General features: G+C 41.7%; 1 pseudogene; it reads left to right on the top strand.

The window, feature by feature from the left end:
• Window positions 1-7,985, top strand: part of LOC110286239 — a 37,709-nt pseudogene extending 29,724 nt beyond the window's left edge.
• The last annotated feature ends 1,359 nt before the right edge of the window (window positions 7,986-9,344 follow it).

Consider the following 9,344-nt stretch of genomic DNA (forward strand, 5'->3'; position numbering starts at 1 on the left):
AGAAATCCGCCTGCCTCTGCCTCCCGAGTGCTGGGATTAAAGGCGTGCGCCACCACGCCCGGCTACACATTCTTTTCAAACATACATGAAATAGGAAAATATCATGTAGTAGACCACAAAGAAAAGGCCAGTAAATGATAAGAAATGGAAATTTGATAGCATTCCTGATGGAAATACAAAGAAAACAGATTAGCCAAGAGGAGATAATAAATAACTCCCTGAAAAACCTCCTAATGAAAATGGGAAATCTCCCTTGTAAATGAATCTCTGCAGGCACTAGGCATGAATGTGGTACATAGACATACATATGAAATAAAAATTAGTTAGTCAAAAATAAGGAAATAAAACAATCATGAAGTACAGAAAAGCTTTTAAAAGTCAGATATGCAAAAAAAAAAGCCAGATATGCAGGTCAGAGCTGTTAGACATTAGTTTTTATGTAGAAAGTATCAAAGACATGTTACCAATGAGAAGAGAATATTTCAACATACATTCATAGACCAGGACTATGGACCTGAAAATATAGAAAGAACTGGACCCACCATGAAGAAGAAAGTACATACTAAAGAAAATCAGACTAAAGATTAAGTATGCAATAAAAGGCCAGTGAAGACAATGAAAGGGACCTGGGTGTAATTTTAATTATTTTAAACCTATTTTTAATGATGGTTCTTAAATGTTTTAACATCTTTTAGCCCACCATCTACCAGAGGTAGTGGAAAAGAAAGGATATGGGGCAAGTGGACCTGTTTAGAAAGGTTCTTTGGAGCAACTCCCATTTGTGTTGTCTGGAAATCGGCAGTTTTGTTTACAGGTCAGCAGTGGCAGCTCAGTCTATTCACAAACACTTCATGGGTACACCAGCAGTTCAGGTCCATAGAGTCAGGACAGCAGACAGGAATCAGCAGCAGTGGCACTACCAACAGAGACAGCGAGGCCTCTGCCTAGGCACAAGTCAGTAGGAAGGAGGGACCAAGAAGGACACCAAGAGAAGTTCTAGGTTGTGACTCTCTCACTCTGCCAATCATATCGAGTCCTTGGAAGCTGCAAGAAACTGTAGCAACATCACCAGAAGGTTTTTGGTGCATTTCTCTCTATGGAGTCCCAACAAATGCAGCTCAACTACACAATGAGAGGTGGACCAATCCATGTGTGTCATTAGCAAAGAATCCTTCATCATGTGCTTGCTTTAGCAGAACATCATTCCTCCTGTCTGCTTCAGCTAAAAGTTCCTTCATGAGTCTGCCTTAGCCTTTCACCTGCGTCCACTTTAAGGAAACATTCCTTCATGTGTTTGCCCCAGCAAACACCACCTAACACAACTGACTTTCCAAGGAACCATTAATTTTCCACTTCACCTGGGAATGTAGCTCAATTCAGAAAGTGCTGCACAAGGCCCTGGGTTCGAACCTCAGTCTGCACAAACCAGGTGTGGTAGCACAAAGCACTCTCAAGGATGCAGGAGAATCAGAACTTCAAAGCCACCCTCAGCTTCATAGGAAGCTAGAGGCCAGCCTGAGTAACAAGAAAACTTTATCTCAAGACAACAATCAAAAAGGCAAATTCCACAAGGAAACCTGCTGATTTTTTTTTTTTTTTATTTTCGAGACAGGATTTCTCTGTATAGCCCTAGCTGTCCAGGAATTCCCTCTGTAAACCACCAGTTTGGCCTCAAACTCACAGGGAATCCACCTGTCTCTGCCCCAAGAGTGTTGGGATTAAAGGAATGTTACTATGCCCACTTACACCTAATTGTAAGCTGATTAAAAGAGAAGGAGTGGAGGAAGGAAAGGGAGGGGAGAGGAGAAGTAGGAAGGGAGAAAGGGGAAGGGGGAGGGGGTAGGGAGAGGGAATGCCCAACCCCCTGACAACATGTAAATAAGTAACAAGAATGTGTTTTTTTAACTTTCTAGATTTGCAAAGGTGATCCTTTTGCTAATGTCTAATGCTTTAGAGGCCACTATGGCTACATCTACTAAGAGTCAGCATTCTCTTTTCTAAACATACACTTGTTCTAGACAGTAAAAGAAAGCAGGCAACATGGTAGCAACATGGGAGCTGCTTCTGACCCAAGCTGGCTTCACTGCTGCCGCCTTGCTGTCTTGCTCAATGGTTGCCTTAGAAACAAGCTGGGGAGAGGGGGAGTCATTTATCTCCAGCAGCCATTAAAGCAGTGACTCAGCAGAAAACCCAACCCAAGAGAGAGACTTCCAGTCACTGCTTTTGCCTGACTTTAATTCTCTCTGAGAAAAACAACAGTGAGGGCATATTTCCAGTGTGACAGCTGCAGTCTTGACGATATGATTTTTTAAAATGAATAAAGGCGGTAGAAAGATGCAATCCTTCTCTTCTGGTTTCTAAGTGAGCAGAGTAGCTTCCCCTAACCCTGCCCTCATAGATTAACAGTCCCTTTCCCGTCCTGACTGTCCTTATCTCTACTTAATATGCAATCTCTACTGACTACAGCTTCATTCTAGACCCTCCTGTTGACAGTGTAAAACAAGCTTTCTTTTACAAAGGTTTGCTCAAGATAGTTCTAGCAACTGGTGTTCTATAGACCACAGCATGGCTCTTGTAGATTTTTAGAAAAGAGAAGGAATAATAATAATAATAAATAAAAAATGGGCCGGGCGTGGTGGCGCACGCCTTTAATCCCAGCACTTGGGCGGCAGAGGCAGGCGAATTTCTGAGTTCGAGGCCAGCCTGGTCTACAGAGTGAGTTCCAGGACAGCCAGGGCTATACAGAGAAACCCTGTCTCGAAAAATCTAGAAAAAAAAAAAAAAAAACCTTAAAAAAAAAAAAAGGAAAAAAAAGGAAAAAAACCCTTTCTCAGTTTGTAAGACAGAATGGGGAGATGGATAGTTATTGAGGATATTGAGAGTTGTATTGCTCTAAGAAGTACTTTGACGTCCTCAACACAGAGCATGCTACTCAACTACAGAATAGGGACTCATTAAATACACAGGGCACCTTGCAAAGCTGACCATATGCTATGCCTTAAAACAAGTCTCAATTAAATTAATTGTGACTACAATGGAATCACATGAAAAACCAACAGCAAGAAGATAATTGTATCCTTCTGTATTTATAGTTTTCTATCAATGGATCCAACTAACCAACATTTCTTTTGAAGCTTAATGATAATTTTATAATATAATTGTATTAGAGTTTAAAAGAAAATTTTCGGGCTGGAGAGATGGCTCAACAGTTAAGAGCACTGACTGCTCTTCCAAAGGTTCTGAGTTCAATTCCCAGCAACCACATGGTGGCTCACAACCATCTGTAAAGAGATCTGATGCCCTCTTCTGGAGTGTCTGAAGACAGCTACAATGTACTTACATATAATAAATAAATAAATCTTTAAAAAAAAAAGAAAAATTTCAGAGCAGGCAAGATATACATTTCAGCAGGTACCCATAGAATGGAAAAGAAAAGGAAAACAGGTATTCCAGTTGAGTTAAGCTAGCTTGGAAATCAAGTACATGGTGGACAGATAGTCACATGGCCAGGAGGGGAACTTTAGAGAAAAAGTAAGTAAGCCCAAAGTATCAGAAAAAGCATATGCAAGACCTAGCCTAACCTATAAAACACTCTTTTTTTGTTTGTTTGTTTTTTGTTTTTTTCGAGACAAGGTTTCTCTGTGTAGCCCTGGCTGTCCTAGAACTCACTTTGTAGACCAGGCTAGCCTCGAACTCAGAAATCTGCCTGCCTCTGTCTCCCAAGTGCTGGGATTAAAGGCGTGTGCCGCCACTGCCCGGCTGACAATATCTTTTAAATTTCATTTATACTATATGTTTCTTCTTGCTATTATTCTCTAAACAATACAATGTAAATAGTATTTTCATAGCACTTACATTGTATTTGACATCATAAGCAATTTAAAGATGCATCAACTGTAAAGGAGCGCTGCTAAGTTCCTCACACTCCAGAGAACAACCCTCACCAGTGCCCATACAGGTAACCTCCATTAAACCCAGTAGGGTATAAAAAGCTACAAAACAACTCAAGTACCAGGGCAGAATTCCATTTCTTTTCTTTTTTTTTTTTAAAGATTTATTTATTTATTATATGTAAGTACTCTGTAGCTGTCTTCAGACACTCCAGAAGAGGACGCCAGATCTCGTTACGGATGGTTGTGTGGTTGCTGGGAATTGAACTCAGGACCTTTGGAAGAGCAGTCAGTGCTCTTAACTGCTGAGCCATCTCTCTAGCCCCCCCAGAATTCCATTTCTGTGTTCCCTCCTTTGTCAAGGCTATCAATTTGCTTTCACTTTGAATACAATTTGGCTTCACAAAACTTTCTTGCTTTGCTTTCTTTTGTTTTTATTGAGATAGGCTCTCCCTGTGTAGCCCTGGATGTTCTGGAACTCTGTAGAGCAATCAGGCCAGAGCTCTGCCTCTGCCTCTGCCTCCAGAATGCTGAGATTACAGGCATGGGCCTAGACTGCCTAGTCATTTCTGCCTTTTTAAAAAAAGGAAGTCACAGAGGAACTTGTTGGTAAGAAGGGATTCAACAGGAGCAGGAGACAGAAGAGAGGAAAATGGGGATGAAATGAGAAAATTACATTATAAACTGTAGGCATAATGTAAAGGTTATCCTTGCCTTATTCAGATGCTGATTTCTCTGCCCTCATGTCTGCTTACAGAGCAGGACATGGTATTGTAATGCTTATTCTAAGTATCTTCTGTCTGAATGTTGTGTAAACATTGCTCTCTATTTATTCTATTTGTCAATAAAAACTGATCAGCCAATGACTGTGCAGAGGAAAGAATAGGGCTGGACTTCTGATCCTAGCTAGGGGAGGAGAGAGTGCACAGGAGCAGAGGAGCCACCATAGGAATATACCTGGAGCAGAGAGATCTAGAACGATACTAAAGTATAAGTATCTTGGGGATTTTGGCTAGGAGGTAGCCAGATTAGTCTAGAGGATAGAATAGATTAATAACTGCTCAGCTACTGTGCTGTAAAGCTTATTAAATAAATCTTATAATCTCTGTCTCATTTATTTGAAGACTAGCTGGGATAGAGAAAAGATTATCATTTTTAAAATTCCAGTAACAATAAACATGTATAAAATTGTCAAAGAATAAAACAAAAAGAAAAATGGAGATTATTAATTAAAATAATAATAAGTCAAGTCCTCATGGTAAAAAATATTGTAAAGGATGATGTGTATACATTATATGTATATTTATAGCATTTTATACAAGGGCTTTTTTTTTTGGTTTTCAAGACAGGGTTTCTCTGTGTAGCCCTGGCTGTCCTGGAACTCACTTTGTAGACCAGGCTGGCCTCGAACTCAGCAATCTGCCTGCCTCTGCCTCCCTAGTTCTGGGATTAAAGGCGTGTGCCACCATGCCCGCCTAAGGGCATTTTTTTTTGAAGACAGGATACCATGTATCTCAGGCTCCCTTCAAATAACAACCTAGCTGAGGATGACTTTGAACTTCTGATCTTCCTGCTTCCTTCCATGTCTCAAGTACTAGAATTACAGATGTATACCACCAGGCCCCATTTATGAAGTGCTGGGGCAGCTACCTAGGACTTTGTGTATGCCAGGAAGACACTCTACCAACTGAGCTCCATCCCTATATAATGGACTTACTCTTCCATGATTTTCCAATCCACAGAGTGTCCTGGAACTAATTTCTTGTGGATGCCAAGGAATGGCTATACTTGTAAATTAAACACAATGATTCTAAGCAAGTTATTGGTTAAAAAAGAAATTAGAAAATATTTCAAAGTTAAAAACAAAAACAAGACATTTAAATGTGTAGAAGATAGCTGAAGCTATGCTTAAAGTGAAAGGTCTAGCTTTAAATTCTTCCAGAAGCTGTTGTAGGAATGAATACACAGATATAGTCTCAGCTAGTTGGGAGACTGAGATGGAAAGAAAGATTAAACCCATGAACTTAAGATCACCTTAGGCAATATAATATTTTAAGATTTTGTCTTAAAATAACAGTTTTAAGGCTTGGTGTGGTGGTCCATGCTATTTATCTCAGCACTCTGGACACAGAGGCAAGTCTGTTTGAGGTCAGCCTGGTCAACGCAACAAGTTCTAGGCCAGCCACGACTACACGGTGTCTCAAACAAACAACAAAGAGTTTTAAAGGGCAGGTAAAATGGCCTACAGGGTTGGCTCTCAATCAGTGGGTCATGACCCCTATGAAGGGAGTCAAATGACTTTTTCACACGGGTTGCCTAAGACCGTCAGAAAACACAGGCATTTACAATCCATAACAGTAGCTAATTAAATAGCAACAAAAATAATTTGATGGTTGGGGGTCACCACAGCCTGAGTAACTATTAAAGAGTTTGAAGCATTAGGAAAGTTGAAAACCACTACACTAGAGGGTAAAGTTGCTTGGCAGTAAGGCCTGATGACCCAAATTTAATCCTCAGGACCCACAATGTGGAAGGAGAGAAATGACTCTCACAAATTGTCCTCTGATTTCCACAACTGTGCTGTGGCTCACATGCATACATACACCACCATCACCACTACCACAACCAAAAAACCCAAGCAGAGGGCTAGAGAAGAAGGATCAGTGGTTGAGAGTGCATACCGCTGTTATAGAGGACTCGAGTTCAGTTCCTAGCACTTAAGTCAGGTGGGTCAAAACTGCCTCTAATTTCAGCTCCAGGAGGGTCTGATACGTCTGGCCTCTGAAGGCACTTTCGTTCACATGCACATACCAGCATATAGACACAAGAATACATAATTAAAAATGTAAAATAGGGCTGGAAAGATTGCTTAGTGATTAAGAGCACTTGTTCCAAGTCCTACATGGTGGCCGTGGTGGTTTGAATAGGAATGGTCCCTAAAGACTCATATGTTTGAATGCTTGGCCTATAGGAAGTGGCACTATTTGGAGGTGTGACTTTGTTGGAGTAGGTGTGGCCTTGTTGGAGGAAATCTGTCAGGTGGAGAAGGCCTTTGAGGACTCAAATGCTCAAGCTACGACCAGTGACACAGTCTCCCACTGCTGCATGTGGATCAAGAATTAGAACTCTCTCTGCGTCTGCGCGACACGGTGGGGTGTGTTGTGAGGTCATCGCGCATGGGCAGGCAGGGTCTGTTGGTTTGAACCAGACAAAGACGAATCAGAGCCCCGGGCGCGCTGACAGTGGATGCGGGTCCTTTGAGAGCCGAAGCTGGCAGTGAATGTGTACTCGATGTCTGTCGCCAGTGATAACATAAGTCGACATGACATGCTGGCTTGGATCAATGAATTTCTGCAGTTGAATCTGACAAAGATAGAACAGTTGTGTTCAGGGGCTGCATACTGTCAGTTTATGGACACGCTCTTCCCTGGCTCCATTGCCTTGAAGAAAGTGAAATTCTAAGCGAGAACATGAATATATGCAGAACTTCAAAATACTACAAGCAGGCTTCAAGAGGATGGATGTTGACAAAACAATTCCTGTGGATAAATTAGTAAAAGAAAAATTTCAGGACAATTTTGATTTCGTTCAATGATTCAAGAAGATTTTAAATGCAAATTAAGATGGAAAAGAACGTGATCCTGGAGCTGCCAGACAAGGTCAAGAAAGTGGCTCCTTCAAGGTCAAGTGGCTCCTTCTCTTGTTGCTTCAGCTTTGAGTGAACCGAAGAAACCTCTCAGCTCCAGTACTGTAGCCCTACAGAGACCCATTGCAACACAGAGGACTACTGCAGCTCCTAAGGCTGGCCCTGGGATGGTGAGAAAGAATTCTGATGTGGGCAGTGGAGATGATGAAGCAGCTGAATTGATGCAGCAGGTCAAAGTATTGAAGCTTACTGTTGAAACTTGGAGAAGGAGAGAGACTTCTACTTCGGAAAGCTAAGGAACATTGAACTGATTTGCCAGGAGAATGAGGGGGAAAATGACGCTGTACTGCAGAGGATTGTAGATATTCTTTATGCCACAAATGAAGGCTTTGTGATACCTGATGAAGGGGGCCCACAGGAGGAACAAGAAGAGTATTAAGCAGCTTGGGCCAGCAGAGCAACATCCGAAGTATTCGCTCCAAATCATGTGCTTAACTGTTAAATATTCCCTTTTATTAATCTTAGAGGATTCACTGGCTTCTTTTCATAAGCAGAAAGTACCTCTTCTTCAAAGTGCACTTTGCAGAAGTCTCACCTTTTCCAGTGAGTTTGAGTTAGGAGCTTTTGCCTTGTAGCAGAGCAGTATTAACATTTAGTTGGTTTACCAGGGGAACAAGAGGCCAACCATGGGGCTCTTCATGTGGATGCTGGCCACACTGACTGATGGAGAAGGGGGGTTATAGTTACAAGAGGTGACAACCTCAGAGGTGTAAAAACTGAACTGAATTCTAAGCTAATGTGAAATTCTGGCAGAGAATGTTTTAATAAATAAATGCCTTAAGAGTATTTAAAATATGCTTCCATATTTCAAAATATACAGTGTAACATGACAGGATTTTATGTGTCTGACATGTCTGGGAAGGAAGGAAGGGCAGACTTTAGACCCTTTGGAACCTGCTGTTGTAGGCCTTTCAAGGCTGCTTGAATCTTATAGATGTCGACTTTGGCCCAGAAGTAAAGTTTGAAAAGTTCTGTAAAGCCATTTTGTGTCATTGACCAATTGCACCCCTGTTCTAAAAGCAATCAACATGGTTGCTTGGGTGAATAAAGGGCTTCTTGGCCCCGCAGTGCCTGAGGCGAAGAGCTCAGCTTCCTATCAAGCAGTCCTCTGATCTTTTCAAACTGTCCCCCAAGTTCCTCTGTATTGTGTCTCTGGGATTTGAATGGGCGTGGAGTCCCAGCACACTGTCTTTTAAGTTTACAGTTACACGTTCTCTCTCTGCCCCCTGTGACCTCTGGAAACTCCTCTGGCTCCTTAAGTTTGCTGCTGAGCATTGTAATTACAGCAGGCAGGAGATCGAGCTACAAGTTCTTGCTGGACCTCTGGCAAAGGAGTGATCAGTGAAGGCCAGTGTCACCTGGGCTCTGTGAGGCTAGGGTGCTCGCTGTCTGCTGGTCACTGCTCCCCGTTGTCACCTGAGTACTTTGCCAGTGCACTAATCACTTTGGAGATAAAATTCTCTAGTGTGTTACTAAATGTTACTTTTTAAGAACATACAGTACCATGACTGAAATATTAACACTTCAAATACTTCATTCCTTTATTCTCCCTCATTTGCTTTACCCACAGCCTATTCAGTTCCTTTGTTCGGCATAACTGCAAAATGTGTTACTCACTACTGGGATTGTTCAACTCCTGATGTGTTTGTATTGATTTGTTTCTGGTGGTAGCTTGTCTTATGCTGTGTGTAGAAAACAGGTATTTTATGACAGATTGTTATGTAGTGCATGCTCTGTGGCATTCAGAG

The sequence above is a fragment of the Mus caroli genome, chromosome X (genome assembly GCF_900094665.2).
Source record: "Mus caroli chromosome X, CAROLI_EIJ_v1.1, whole genome shotgun sequence".
NCBI lineage: Eukaryota > Metazoa > Chordata > Mammalia > Rodentia > Muridae > Mus > Mus caroli.